Genomic DNA, 16,406 nt, shown 5'->3' with positions numbered 1-16,406 from the left:
TAGGGTCTGCCTATACTTCTGCCACAATAATGTAAAAGGGGTCTGCCTATAGTGCTGCCACTTAAATGTTACAGGAGTCTGCCTACTCTTCTGCTACAGAAATGTTACAGGGGTCTGCTTATACTGCTGCTACAGAAATGTTACAGGGGTCTGCCTATACTGCTGCTACATAACTGTTACTGGGGTCTGCCTATACTTCTGCCACATAAATGTTACTAGAGGGTCTGCGTATACTTCTGGTACTAAAATGTTACTGGGGTCTGCCTATACTTCTGCCACGTAAATGTGACAGGGGTCTGCCTATACTTCTGCTACAGAAATGTTACAGGGGTCTGCCTATACTTCTGCTAATGAAATGTTACTGGGGTCTGTCTATACTGTTACTACAGAAATGTTACTGGGGTCTCCCTAGACTTCTGCAACATAACTGTCACTGGGGTCAGCTTATAGCTTTGCTACAGGAATATTACAGGGGTCTGTGTATACTATGGGTGCACTAAGTCTTCCCATCGCGGTGTTCTATCTATCTCGCCCTCCCAAAAAAACAGAATGTCTAGGGCATGCAGTGTTTGCCGCAGCCAACATGTATTTCCTGTCACGTAACCTCAGCTATCCGGGGCACTGCAATGGGATTTCTTTCTGTACCATCTGAGTGCTCCTGCTAGCCACCCATGCTGTGGGTGCACACAGACTTGCCATAGCGGAGTTGTACCTGCCTGGCACTTGTAAAAAAAAAACAGAATGTCTAGGGCATGGCGTGTGGGCCGCAGCCAACATGTATTTCCTCTCACGTAACCTCAGCTATCCAGGGCACTGCAATGGGATTTCTTTATGTACCGTCTGTGGGTTCCTGCTAGCCACCCATGCTGTAGGTGCACACAGGCTTGCCATAGCGGAGTTGTACCTGCCTGTCCCCAAATCACTGACAGACTTGGGTAGGGTGCAGAGTGCAGATGGTTTACCCCTTGCGTTGTCGATGAGGTATCCGACACCCAAACAGAATGAGTAGTGTGTGGACACATGGAGTCCCCATTGCTATGTCACTCGCAGCACCTTGGGCCACAGAAGGTGTTTGCTGGGACAGAGGCTGACCCAGGGTCCACTCACATACTTCCCACACCGAGTATTGCTGCATTGTGGAGATGTGTAGAAGTGCTGGGCTGGCAGCGGAGTCCCCTTTATGCCCACGTTTGCAGCTCCTGACGGAGGTGGCACAGGATTGGAATGAAGATTGAACGTCAATCTATTATCAATTCTCAACAGCATTGTGGGCTATCGCCCCCCGCCCCCCCTTTCAAAGAGGGTCGCTGCCTGGCCCTGCCAACCCTCTGCAGTGTGTGCCTCCGGTTCCTCCTCATGGCAGACGCACTTATAAATAGACATGAGGGTGGTGTGGCTATGAGGCCATCGTGTGGCATGAGGGCAGCTGAAGACTGCGCAGGGACACTTTTGTGTGCTCTGCAGACGCAGGGTCATGCCGGGGGGGGGGGGGGGGGGTTGGGCAGCATGTAACCCAGGAGAAGAGGCAGCGGTGTGTCCTGCAGGCAGTGATTGTGCTTGGTTGGAGGTAGTGTGGTGCTTAGCTAAGGTGTGCCTTGATAATTAGGGTTTGTCCGAAGAAATAATTTTTAGGGGGGGGCACTCTTGCCGCTATTGTGGCTTAATAGTGAGACCTGGGAAACTGAGATGCAGCCCAGCATGTTGCCCCTTGCCTGCCCTATCCGTTTCTGTGTCATTTCCATCACTTTCGTAGGTTTTGCAGATTTACACAAATGAAAACCTTAGCGAGCATCGGTCATATACAAAAATGCTCGAGTCACCCATTGACTTCAATGGGGTTCATTACTCGAAACGAACTCTCAAGCATCGCGGAAATCTCGACTTGAGCAACGAGCACCCGAGCATTTTGGTGCTCGCTTATCTCTAATAAATATACAGTAAATCTGATCTCATATTCAACTTCTGGAAACCGTGTATTCGTAAACTGAAGGTACGAATTATGGAACACCTGCGACATATAAAGAACAGTAACACCTGTAGTTTAAACATTTTGTGGAGGAACTCAAAGAGAATGTAGAGCATTTTTTTCTTCTATGGGATTGAAAGAGTTAAGAACATCAGAAAACTTGTAACAGGGCAAGATCAGGTTTTGAGGCGTGAGGCTTTCTGGATACTCACACTCAATACACGGTTTCCAGAAGGATTGAATATGAGATCCGATTTACTGTATATTTATTAAAAATTGTGTTTTGTTTTTTCTCATTAATTTAAACATAGGTTTTTTCAGGAATTGGATACATTTTAATTTCAGTTATGATGAATTGTTAGTATTATTTTAAATGCTTATTGTTTGAAGAATTTGTTTAACGTTATTATTTTTCTTCATATAGAAATATTGCATTGAGTTCATTACACAAAAATATTCATACAATTTTTATAATTCATTAGTAGTTTCTAAAACATATGATTATATATTTATATCAGAACAAAACAATACAAAAACAATGTGAGGTACATTAGATTTGACACAAATGGGTTGGGGAGGTACAGGAGGTGCAAGGGGGGGAGGGGAAAGGCATGGAGAACACAGGCAATAGGGAATTTCATGTGCAGATCAATTATTAGAAGGCAAACGGGGTGGGGCACCAGGTCAGCAGATTTGGTATGCTTCCCTGAAGAGGTGTATTTTTAAGGCACGTCTGAAATTTTGTGCATCGGGAATTGTACAGATGCCTTGGGGTAGAGCGTTCCAGAGGATGGGTGCTGCTCTGAAGTCCTGTAGGCGAGCATGTGAGGTTCGTATTACAGGGGTGTTTAGTCTGAGTGCGTTACCCGATTGGAGTGAGCGGGCTGGGTGGTGTACTGACAGGAGGGAGGCGATGTATGCTGGCACAGCACCATGCAGAGCTTTGTGAGTCAGGTAGAGGAGTTTTAATTTAGTTCTGCAGTGTATGGGCAGCCAATGCAGTGACTGGCATAATGCAAAGGCATCTGAGTAACGACTGGATAGAAAAATTAGCCTAGCTGCTGCATTTAGTATGGATTGGAGTGGAGCGAGTCTGATGCGGGGGAGTCTGATGAGTAGCGAATTGCAGTAGTCAAGCCGGGAGTTTATGAGGGCCACCACGAGCGTCTTTAGCGTGTTCGTGGTTAGGAACGGACGTATTTTAGCAATATTTCTGAGATGCATGTGGCATGTTTGGGCCAGAGATTGGATATGGGGGGTAAAGGAGAGGTCAGAGTCCAGTGTGACCCCAAGGCATCGGGCATGCCGTCTGGGGGTTATGATGGTGCCAGACACCGGAATGGAGATGTTGAGGGGAGGTCAGTTAGAAGGTGGAAAGACAAGGAGGTCAGTTTTAGAGAGGTTTAGTTTGAGAAAAAGGGAGGACATAGTGTTAGAGACAGCAGACAGACAGTTGGTGATATTTTGGAGGAATGGTCCAGAGATCTAACGAGAGGAGGTGTATAGTTGGGTGTCGTCAGCGTAGAGATGGTATTGGAGGCCAAATTCGTGGATGGTTTGTCCAATTGGGGCAGTATAGATAGAGAAGAGAAGGGGACCAAGGACCGAGCCCTGGGGTACCCCAACAGCGAGAGGAAGTAGAGCGGAGATAGAACCAGCAAAGGAAACACTGAAAGAGCGGTCAGAGAGGTAGGAAAAGAACCAGGAGAGAGCAGTGTCTTTTAGACCAATAGAGCGGAGCATAGTGAGAAGGAGGTTATAGTCGACAGTGTCAAATGCAGCAAACAGGTCAAGGAGGATTAGTAGGGAGTAGTCACCTCTCGACTTTGCAGTCATCAGGTCATTTGTTACTTTTGTAAGGGCAGTTATGGTCGAGTGTAGAGAGTGCAAACCAGACTGGAGGGGGTCGAGGAGTGAGTTGTCAGAGAGAAAGCGTGTAAGGCGGTAGTAGACCAGGCGTTCTAGTAATTTGGAGGTGAAGGGGAGTTTTGAGACGGGTCGGTAGTTGGCAGCATCATTTGGGTCCAGGGTTGTTTTTTTTAAGCAGAGGGGATATGATGGAGTGTTTAAATGAGGAGGGGAAAGTGCCAGAGGCTAGGGAGAGGTTGCAGATTGTGGTGAGGTGAGTAATGAGAGCTGGGGAAAGGGACCAGAGGAGGTGAGAGGAGAGAGGGTCGCTAGCGCAGGTGGTGGGGCGGGCAGCGGAAAGGAGCCTGGAGACTTCTTCCTCTGTCATTGGTTCTAACGTAGATAATGAGTAGGTGCTGGATGCAGTGTTGCTGAAATATATAACAACCATTAATATATAACAACCATTCACAGCACAGCTTTCATGCTACCTCAGCAGTTTAGAAAGTAACAACCAATCACAGCGCAGCTTTCATGTTAACTAAGCAGTATAAGAAATAGTAACTAATCAAAACACAGCTTTCATGTTACCTCAGCAGTATAAGAGGCAGCAACCAATCGCATCACAGCTTTCATGTTACCTTAGCTGTATAATATATAACAACCAATCACAGCACAGCTTTCATGTTATCTCAGCAGTATGATATTTAACCACCAATCACAGCACAGCTTTCATGTTAGCCCAGCAGTATAAAAAAAATAGCAACCAATCACAGCTCAGCTTTCAGGTTACCTCAGCAGTATAAGAAATAGCAACTAGTCACAGCGCAGCTTTCATGTTACCTCAGCAGTATAAGGAAATAGCAACTAATAACATCACAGGTTTCTATTACAACTAGAGATGAGCGAGCACCTAAATGCTCGGGTCCACGTTTTTCTAGTCGAGCTTTTCGGAAAATTCAAGAGCTCTACTCAAGTAATGAACCCCATTGATCTATGTCTATTTAACCCCTTAACGACGGCCCCATCGGGAAACTACGTCCTCAGAAAGTGGGCTTTAATCCTAGAGGACGTAGTTTTATGCATCCTCTTTGGATTAATGCCCCCTTGGCTGAGGACGTGACAGCTCCATGCTGTCGGTGCCCGCAGGTAGCCGACAGCATGGAGCTGTCATCCCAGGATGCGGGCAGTCACCCACGGTATTGCGATCGCAATAAAGTAAATAAAAGTGTAAAAGAAGTCAGATATTCAGCTGCCCTGATGGATCGGATCCATCAGGGCAGATGAAAATACTCACCCGGCTTGTCCGCGGTGTCCACCAAAGATCAGGTCCTCCCGGACCCGCCGCCGGCTTTCTGCGCATGCGCGCCAGACGATGACGTCAGGCGCATGCGCAGAAGCCCGGGAGATCCCGGCAAATTTGAAATCTCCTGTCTCCCGGCTCCTGAAGGTAGCCGGGAACCAGGAGGTGTTACCGGGGGCCGCTGTGAGCGGTTCCTGGGCACACGATCGCCGGCGATCGCGAAAAAGTTTAAAAAGTCTTTAAAAACATGTCAGTTTCACCTCCCCTCATGGATCGGATCCATGAGGGGAGGTGAAAATACTCACGTAAGTCCTCCCCGATGTCCCGATGTCCCCGGACCCAAAGTCCCCATCTGCGCATGAGCGCCCGATGTCAATCATCGGGCACATGCACAGAGGGGCTCGAGCCCCGGGAAATTTAAAATCCCTCTGCTCCTGGCTGCCATGTGTAGCCAGGAGCAGAGAGATTATACCGGGGACATGATCACTGTTATCCAATGGATAGCAGTGATCATGTATAGTAAAAAAAAAGTGTAAAAAGTTTTTAAAAAGTTAAAAAAGCTTGCGTTTCATCTCCCCCCTAGATCATATCTGTGAGGGAGAATGAAATGACGTACCTAAGGCCCGCGGATTTATCCGCAGACCTTACCCCAGCTTCTGCGCACGCGCCCATCGCCACAATGGCAGGCTCATGTGCAAAAGCCGTGGATTGCCAGGATAATTTAAAATCTCCCTGCTCCTGTCTACAAAACTTAGCCGAGAGCCTGGAGATTTCACGGGGGACAGCGGTGAGTGGTTCCTGATCACGTGTTCGCCATTATCCAATGGATAATGGTGATCACGTAAAAGTAAAAAAAAAGGTGAAGGTTCATTTCCCCTCACCGATGCGATCGGTGAGAGGAGATGAAACTTTTTACCGGAGGCCTCCGTATTTGCACCCCGACGCAATCTTCCTCCGTGAACTTTCCTGGATTCTACACATGCGACCGCCGGCAAAACACCAGACACATGCGCAGAAGTCGGGGAGCCCAGGAAATTTTAAATCTCCTTGCTCCCAGTGACCAACGGTCGCCGAGAGCCTGGAGCACTGACGGGTGGCTTCGTTGAGCGGTCCCCGGTCACGTGAAAAAAAGGTAGCGATCTATCTTTGGCCGGTCTCACATGACCAGATAGGAATTACGGATTCCGCATGCTTCTGCTCCGCGGTAATATGCAGATCAATCGCATTGGATTGCACAATTCCCCTCACATTAGTGGGTCGGAATTGCGTAATCCACTCGCAGAAAAGAGAACGCAGCAGGTTCTATTTTACTGCGGATATCCGCAACATAGAGCCCATTGTGCTCCATGGTTGCGGATATACCCGCAGCCCATACGCAACTACCTTGTGTACGGGCTGTGGGTACCCGTGTCATCGCTAAGCGGACGGTGCGGGAAATGCAAATTTAAAAAAAGTACTGCGCATGACCGCCTGTGTGAGTAGGCAGTTATGCGCAGTACATTACGCGGCCGTACGCAGGGTCACAGCCGGGCTCACAGCTGGGATCCGCTGTGGGCCTCCGCAAGCGGATTCCACCTACGGCTGTGTGAGCCCGGCGTTATTCAGACCGCTACCTGTAATACGCAATTTACAAGAAGCCCCGGGAACGTTCGCCTTCCTGCAGTTCGAGGAGCACCTTGTTGAGCGTCTTCTGTGCGAGACCGCCGCACCTCCGCAAGCTTACGGAGACTCACAGTGTGCCACTTTTTATACCCCATACCCGCTACTGAGGTCACGAAATACCCCCAAAAAGCATGAGAGGAGGGGCGATACACGGTTTTATTGCCCCATGTACCCATCCCTAACAGCCTAAGTAATTACCCCTGTTTTCGGAAATACCAAACAGTTCACATTATTACTTTTATCTAAGATTTGGGGAGCACTGAAAAGGGCGCGGAGGGGGGACATTTTTTTAAGGTGTCAATTTTTATTCCGTACAAATGAGCAATGGGGCCTGGAATTTATTCAGTTGTGCCCTGCAATCCAATGGGTGTTCCCTGCATTACAGGCCTTGCCATGTGTCCTTTAAGTAGATTAGGACCACAAGGGGGATATTTTTGAACACGGGACAAACGTGGGTATCCATTTTCGGGTGAAGGTCTTCATTTCTATGTACACTGTACACAAAAAACAGTTTTTAAATTGACAAAATTGCCAAAAAAATGAAAATCGTAATTTTTTCCTTCTGCTTTGCTTAGATTTATTCAAATACTGTGGTGTCAAAATATGCAATACACCACTAGATGAATTCTTTAGGGGGTCTAATTTTTAAAATGGGGTCATTTGTGGGCGTTCTCTGTCGTTTTGGCCGCTCAAGGGCTCTACAAGTGGACAATGGGGCCTAAATCACCTTCATGCTAAATTTCTGTTCTGAAAGCTACCGACTACTCCTTTCATTTTGGGCCCCGTTGTGCATCCACACATAACATTAGGGCCACAATGGGTATTTCTCTGAACACAGGAGAAACAGGGGTATCCATTTTGGGGTGCAAGTCTTCATTCATGAGTGTGCTGTACAAAAAAAGCAGTTTTTAAAACGACAGTATTGCCAGAAAAACGAAAATCACATTTTTTTTCCTTTTGCTTTGCTTGAATTCATTCATAAACTGTGGGGTCAAAATGGGCAGTACACCCCTAGATAAATTCGTTAAGGGGTCTAGTTTTTAAAATGGGGTCACTTGTGGGGTTCTCTTTGGTTTTGGCCGCTCAAGAGCTCTACAAATGTGCTGTGGGGCCTAAAATGCCTTCAAGCAAAATTTATGTTCTGAAAGACACAGACTACTCCTTTCATTTTGGGTCCCGTTGTGCATCCGGATATAAGATTAGGGCCACAATGGGTATGTTTCTGAAAACGGGAGAAATGGGGGTATCCATTTTGGGGTGTAAATCCTCATTTTCATGGGCACTATAAAAAAAATATGTCTTTAAAATGACATATTTGCAAAAATATGACATTTTATTTTTTCTCCTCAAAAATTTAATTTATTCCTGAAAAAAACTGGTGGTGTAAAAATACTCATGACACCCCTCAGTGAATACAGTAAAGGGTGTAGTTTTTAAAATGGGGTCATTTGGGGGGTATCTATTATTCTGACACTCATGAGCCTTTGCAAACTTGGCTTGGTGCAGGAAAACAAAGTGTTCCTCAAAATGCTGAAAAGTAATGTTAAATTTGTACGTCCTATAAATGGTTAAAAAAAACACAAAAGTTTTTCAAGTGTGCATTCAGAATAAAGTAAACAGATGGAAATATATATCTTATCAAAAATTTGTACAGTATGTTTGGACATATTTGAGATATTACAGTTGAAAATGTGAAAAAATGACATGTTTACATTTTTTTTCCAATATTGGTACTTTTAATAAATATACGCAAATTATATCGGTCTCTTTTTACAACCAAAATGAAGTACAACATGTGGTGAAAAAACAGTGTCAGAATCACTTGGATATGTAAAGCCTTTACGGAGTTATGCTACGTTGAACGACGCATGTCAGATTTACAAAATTTGGCTCCGTCACTAAGGCGCAAACAGGCTTCGTCACTAAGGGGTTAATCATACTTTAGCAGGGTCAACTGGTCAGGCTTATTCATGCTTTCCCAGAGGGACACTGATGCACATACTCTCTGCAACATTTTGTGTATCGCAACTGGTAAAATATTAGTTGCTTTTGTTGGATAGCCCATTGTATACTCTATTATTGAGGAATGGGAGGACTTTTTAGCAATGTCTACTTTCCATAGTGATGAACGATTAGTGAAATAATTGGCTCATATCAGCACTGGGCTGATTTCACCAAAATGATCATTAATCCGGACGGCCGATTTCAACTCCCATTAATGCCAATGGGAGAAAAAATTGGGCTCAGTAATTTGCCCTTCAGATGGTCCCCAATGCAGCCAATGCACCCCAAATTGCATGGGAATATAGCCACACATATGGAGAACACTGTGTTTCTCCCATACAGGGGTGTGGAGGCCACTGAAAAAGGTGAACCCCTTGAGAAAGCAGATGTGAAACGTGTGTTGGGGCTCAGGATACAGGTTTTGATTGGCATGTGGTAACAACTTTGTATTTATATTTTTTTGAGATCAGACAGTCTTTATTTATTGCCTTGCATTGTCTGGCTTGTATAATATATGACTAAGTAGATCCACTATTGTATATATTGTTATCCTATTTATATCATCGATGAGTCCTTATTCAAGTCCTGCTCCTGTATATCCAGATACTCTTTTTCTCCTACTACATGTTTTTAATTATTGTCCTGTTTTGTAATAAAGTTAATTTATTTCAAATATTCTAATCTATATGTGTGGATCTCTTTTTGTGTTCTCATAGCTATATAATAGAGCGTTTTTGCATTTGTTTAGTATTTGTGCCTATTTTTTGGTTAATTCCTCTACAAATAGTATACTGTGTAACAATAACAAATCTTTACAGATTTTCACTTCTCTTCCACCCTTTCCATATTATGCGCTTTCTAGGAGATAGCGCGTAATAGAGTCTTACCTCAGGACTCTAGATGTCTTCAGTCCCAGTTAACTGATAGACAATCTGTGGGGTATGCACTCCCGATCCAGTAATCAGCATTCACAAAAGTAGAGATGAGCGAACGTACTCGTCCGAGCTTGATATTCGTGCGAATATTACGGTGTTCGGGATGCTCGTTACTCGTAACGAGTACCACGCGGTGTTCCGGTTACTTTCAGTTTCCTCTCTGAGACGTTAGCGCGCTTTTCTGGCCAATTGAAAGACAGGGAAGGCATTACAACTTCCCCCTGTGACGTTCAAGCCCTATACCACCCCCCTGCTGTGAGTGGCTGGGGTGATCAGATGTCACCCGAGTATAAAAGTCGGCCCCTCCCGCGGCTCGGCTCAGATGCCGTGTGAGTTAGTGAGGGAAAGTGCTGTTCTATTGGAGTTGCTGTAGGGAGAGTGTTTGTAGTGAGTGTAGGCTTCAAGAACCCCAACGGTCCTTCTTAGGGCCACATCTACGTGTGTGCAGGCTGCTGTTATCAGTGGAAAATTTATTTTTTTTTTCTCAAAATCGGCAGTGCAGAGCATTGCACCCGGTATTAGGGACAGAAGTGGTGCTTAGGCAGGGAGAGTGTTAGGAGTGAGTGTAGCCTTCAAGAACCTCAACGGTCCTTTCAAGGGCCAAATTTAACCGTGTGCAGTACTGTGCTGGCTGCTGTTAGCAGTGTTGCATTTTTTTTTTCTTCTAAAAATCGTCTGTGCAGAGCATTGCACCCTCCATTGATACTACAGGGACAGAATTGTCTAGGCAGGGCCACAACACAGTTATTGTTCATTGAATATACGCAGTGGGGCCTTCCCTTTGCAAAAAAGGAAAAGAAATTATATTTGGCCTGCCTGTGTCAGTCCTAAGGTCTCCGTGTACGTGTGTGCTGCGTGGAGAACGTACAAAAATCAGACGCAACCAGCTACGGTTTACTGCAGGCTTGCGCCATTGTCTTTCCTGACTGGCAAGTACCTGCTCTGCCAGAGTTAAAAACTCTGCTACACTAAAGTTGTGTGACACTTTTTCAGGGCCACACCACAGTTATTAAACGTATTGTTCATTGAATATACGCAGTGGGGCCTTCCCTTTGCAAAAAAGCGAAAAAATTATATTTGGCCTGCCTGTGTCAGTCCTAAGGTCTCCGTGTACGTGTGTGCTGCGTGGAGAACGTACAAAAATCAGACGCAACCAGCTACGGTTTACTGCAGGCTTGCGCCATTGTCTTTCCTGACTGGCAAATACCTGCTCTGCCAGAGTTAATAACTCTGCTACACTAAAGTTGTGTGACACTTTTTCAGGGCCACACCACAGTTATTAAACGGATTGTTCATTGAATATACGCAGTGGGGCCTTCCCTTTGCAAAAAAGCGAAATAATTATATTTGGCCTGCCTGTGTCAGTCCTAAGGTCTTCGTGTACGTGTGTGCTGCGTGGAGAACGTACAAAAATCAGACGCAACCAGCTACGGTTTACTGCAGGCTTGCGCCATTGTCTTTCCTGACTGGCAAATACCTGCTCTGCCAGAGTTAATAACTCTGCTACACTAAAGTTGTGTGACACTTTTTCAGGGCCACACCACAGTTATTAAACGTATTGTTCATTGAATATACGCAGTGGGGCCTTCCCTTTGCAAAAAAGCGAAAAAATTATATTTGGCCTGCCTGTGTCAGACCTAAGGTCTCCGTGTACGTGTGTGCTGCGTGGAGAACGTACAAAAATCAGACGCAACCAGCTACGGTTTACTGCAGGCTTGCGCCATTGTCTTTCCTGACTGGCAAATACCTGCTCTGCCAGAGTTAATAACTCTGCTACACTAAAGTTGTGTGACACTTTTTCAGGGCCACACCACAGTTATTAAACGTATTGTTCATTGAATATACGCAGTGGGGCCTTCCCTTTGCAAAAAAGCGAAAACATTATATTTGACCTGCAGGCTTGCGCCAATTTATTTCCTGCCTGGGAAATCAAATCACTGGTAATACAGCATGCTGAGGGGTAGGGGTAGGCCTAGAGGACGTGGACGCGGCCGAGGACGCGGAGGGCCAAGTGAAGGTGTGGGCACAGGCCGAGCTCCTGATCCAGGTGTGTCGCAGCCGACTGCTGCGCGATTAGGAGAGAGGCACGTTTCTGGCGTCCCCACATTCATCGCCCAATTAATGGGTCCACGCGGGAGACCTTTATTAGAAAATGAGCAGTGTGAGCAGGTCCTGTCCTGGATGGCAGAAAGTGCTTCGAGCAACCTATCGTCCACCCACAGTTCTGCGCCGTCCACTGCTGCAAATCCGAATCCTCTGTCTGCTGCTCCTCCTTCCTCCCAGCCTCCTCACTCCACTACAATGACACATGCTCAGGAGCGGGAACACTCCCAGGAACTTTTCTCGGGCCCCTGCTCAGATTGGGCAGCAGTGGTTCCTCTCCCACCAGAGGAGTTTATCGTCACTGATGCCCAACCATTGGAAAGTTCCCGGGGTCCGGGGGATGAGGCTGGGGACTTCCGGCAACTGTCTCAAGACCTTTCAGTGGGTGAGGAGGACGATGACGATGAGACACAGTTGTCTTGCAGTGAGGTAGTAGTAAGGGCAGTAAGTCCGAGGGAGCAGCGCACAGAGGATTCGGAGGAAGAGCAGCAGGACGATGAGGTGACTGACCCCACCTGGTGTGCAACGCCTACACAGGACAGGTCTTCAGAGGGGGAGGCACGGGCAGCAGCAGGGCAGGTTGCAAGAGGCAGTGCGGTGGCCAGGGGTAGAGGCAGGGCCAGACCGAATAATCCGCCAAGTGTTTCCCAAAGCGCCCCCTCGCGCCATGCCACCCTGCAGAGGCCGAGGTGCTCTAAGGTCTGGCAGTTTTTCACCGAGACGCCTGACGACCGACGAACAGTGGTGTGCAACCTTTGTCGCGCCAAGATCAGCCGGGGAGCCACCACCAACAGCCTGACCACCACCACCATGCGCAGACATATGATGGCCAAGCACCCCACAAGGTGGGACGAAGGCCGTTCACCGCCTCCGGTTTGCACCGCTGCCTCTCCCCCTGTGCCCCAACCTGCCACTGAGATCCAACCCCCCTCTCAGGACACAGGCACGACCGTCTCATGGCCTGCACCCACACCCTCACCTCCGCTGTCCTCGGCCCCATCCAGCAATGTCTCGCACCGCACAGTCCAGCCGTCGCTAGCGCAACTGTTGGAGCGCAAGCGCAAGTACGCCGTCACGCACCCGCACGCTCAATCGTTAACCGTCCACATAGCCAAATTTTATCAGCCTTGAGATGCTGCCGTATAGGGTTGTGAAAACGGAGTCCTTCAAAGCTATGATGGCAGCGGCGGCCCCGCGCTACTCAGTTCCCAGTCGCCACTACTTTTCCCGATGTGCCGTCCCAGCCCTGCACGACCACGTCTCCCGCAACATTGTACGCGCCCTCACCAATGCGGTTAGTGGCAAGGTCCACTTAATTACGGACACGTGGACAAGCACAGGCGGGCAGGGCCACTACATCTCCCTGACGGCACATTGGGTGAATTTAGTGGAGGCTGTGACAGAGTCAGAGCCTGGGACCGCTCACGTCCTACCCACCCCCAGAATTGCGGGCCCCAGCTCGGTGGTGGTATGTTCGGCGGTGTATGCTTCTTCCACTAAAGCACCCTCCTCCTCCTCCTCAACCTCTGTCTCGCAATCAAGATGTGTCAGCAGCAGCAGGACGTCGCCAGCAGTCTGTGTCGCGCGGCGTGGCAGCACAGCGGTGGGCAAGCGCCAGCAGGCCGTGCTGAAACTACTCAGCTTAGGAGATAGGAGGCACACGGCCCACGAACTGCTGCAGGGTCTGACAGAGCAGACCGACCGTTGGCTTGCGCCGCTGAGCCTCCAACCGGGCATGGTCGTGTGTGACAACGGCCGTAACCTGGTGGCGGCTCTGCAGCTCGGCAGCCTCACGCACGTGCCATGCCTGGCCCACGTCTTTAATTTGGTGGTTCAGCGCTTTCTGAAAAGCTACCCACGCTTGTCAGACCTGCTCGTAAAGGTGCGCCGGCTCTGCGCACATTTCCGCAAGTCCCACACGGACGCTGCCACTCTGCGCACCCTGCAACATCGGTTTAATCTGCCAGTGCACCAACTGCTGTGCGACGTGCCCACACGGTGGAACTCTACGCTCCACATGTTGGCTAGGCTCTATGAGCAGCGTAGAGCTATAGTGGAATACCAACTCCAACATGGGCGGCGCAGTGGGAGTCAGCCTCCTCAATTCTTTTCAGAAGAGTGGGCCTGGTTGACAGACATCTGCCAGGTCCTTCGAAACTTTGAGCAGTCTACCCAGGTGGTGAGCGGCGATGCTGCAATCATTAGCATCACCATTCCTCTGCTATGCATCTTGAGAACTTCCCTGCAAACCATAAAGGCAGCCGCTTTGCGCTCAGAAACCGAGCCGGGGGAAGACAGTATGTCGCTGGATAGTCAGAGCACCCTCCTGTCTATATCTCAGCGCGTTCAGGAGGAGGAGGAGGAGCATGAGGAGGATGAGGAGGAGGGGGAAGAGACAGCTTGGCCCACTGCTGACGGTACCCATGCTGCTTGCCTGTCATCATTTCAGCGTGTATGGCCTGAGGAGGAGGAGGAGGAGGAGGAGGATCCTGAAAGTGATCTTCCTAGTGCGGACAGCCATGTGTTGCGTACAGGTACCCTGGCACACATGGCTGACTTCATGTTAGGATGCCTTTCTCGTGACCCTCGCATTCAACGCATTCTGGCCACTACGGATTACTGGGTGTACACACTGCTTGACCCACGCTATAAGGAGAACCTTTCCACTCTCATTCCCGAAGAGGAAAGGGGTTCGAGAGTGTTGCTATACCACAGGACCCTGGCGGACAAGCTGATGGTAAAATTCCCATCCGACAGCGGTAGTGGCAGAAGGCGCAGTTCCGAGGGCCAGGTAGCAGGGGAGGTGCGTAGATCGAGCAGCATGTACAGCCCAGGCAGTGCAACAGTCTTTAAGGGCCTGGCCAGCTTTATGGCTCCCCAGCAAGACTGTGTCACCGCTCCCCAGTCAAGGCTGAGTCGGCGGGAGCACTGTAAAAGGATGGTGAGGGAGTACGTAGCTGATCGCACGACCATCCTCGGTGACGCCTCTGCCCCCTACAACTACTGGGTGTCGAAGCTGGACACGTGGCCTGAACTAGCGCTGTATGCCCTGGAGGTGCTTGCTTGTCCTGCGGCTAGCGTCTTGTCGGAAAGGGTGTTTAGTGCGGCTGGGGGAATCATCACAGATAAGCGTACCCGCCTGTCAACCGACAGTGCCGACAGGCTAACACTCATCAAGATGAACAAAGCCTGGATTTCCCCAGACTTCTCTTCTCCACCAGCGGACAGCAGCGATACGTAAGCAATACGTAGGCTGCACCCGCGGATGGAAGCTACGTTCTCTCTCACCATCCAAAACGGGGACATTTCTGCTTCATCAATCTGTGTCTAATATTCCTCCTCCTCCTCCTTGCCCTCCTCCTGAAACCTCACGTAATCACGCTGAACGGGCAATTTTTCTTAGGGCCACAAGGCTCACTCATAATTTTTCTAAACAATTTTTATATGTTTCAATGCTCTTAAAAGCGTTGAAACTTTAACTTGAACCAATTTTTAGGTAAACTGGGCTTCCTCCAGGCCTAGTTACCACTTAAGCCACATTAACCAAAGCGATTAATGGGTTTCACCTGCCCTCTTGGTTGGCCATGGCCAATTTTTTTGATGTACATTAGTACTGTTGATTCAGCAATTTTTGTGGGCCCTCGCCTACAGTGTAATCAAATGAATTTTTAGCCTACCTGCATTACAGCTGACGTTACATCCGCTGTGTTGGGCAATGCAATGTGATATTTCTGTGTACCGCCGGTGGCTTCCTGGCACCCACCCATGCTGTGGGTCCACAGGGAATTATAAATGCATCTGATTCCACTTGTAAAGAACCCCAGTCTGACTGGGGCATGCAGTGTGGGCCGAAGCCCACCTGCATTAAGCACGACATTACTACCTCAGCTGTCTTGGGCAATGCAATGGATATTTTTGTGTACCGCCAGTGGGTTCCAGGGAGCCACCCATGCTGTAGGTGCACACGGAGTTTAAGCTACATGTGTCCACTTGTAAAGAACCCCAGTCTGACTGGGGCATGCAGTGTGGGCCGAAGCCCACCTGTATTAAGCACAACATTACTACCTCAGCTGTGTGGGGCAATGCAATGGGATATTTCTATGTACCGCCGGTGGCTTCCTGGCACCCACCCATGCTGTGGGTCCACAGGGAATTATAAATGTATCTGATTCCACTTGTAAAGAACCCCAGTCAGACTGGGGCATGCAGTGTGGGCCGAAGCCCACCTGCATTAAGCACGACATTACTACCTCAGCTGTGTTGGGCAATGCAATGGGATATTTTTGTGTATCGCCGGTGGGTTCCAGGGAGCCACCCATGCTGTCGGTCGACAGGGACTTCACAATAGGGAGTTGTACCTGCCTGTGTCTATGAATTAAAAAGCCCGGTCTGACTGGGGCATGCAGAGACACCTTGACAGAATGAATAGTGTGTGGCACATAGGTTCCCCATTGCTATGCCCACATGTGCAGCTCCTGATGGCGGTGGCACAGGATTCTATTTCTCATTGCTTCTGTACAGCATTGTGGGCTATCGCCCTGCCCCTTTTAAAGAGGGTCGCTGCCTAGCCGTGCCAACCCTCTGC

Source organism: Eleutherodactylus coqui, chromosome 2 (assembly GCF_035609145.1).
Source record: "Eleutherodactylus coqui strain aEleCoq1 chromosome 2, aEleCoq1.hap1, whole genome shotgun sequence".
NCBI classification, from domain to species: domain Eukaryota; kingdom Metazoa; phylum Chordata; class Amphibia; order Anura; family Eleutherodactylidae; genus Eleutherodactylus; species Eleutherodactylus coqui.
The sequence above is the reverse complement of the archived record's forward strand: the minus strand, read 5'-3'. Positions refer to the sequence as shown.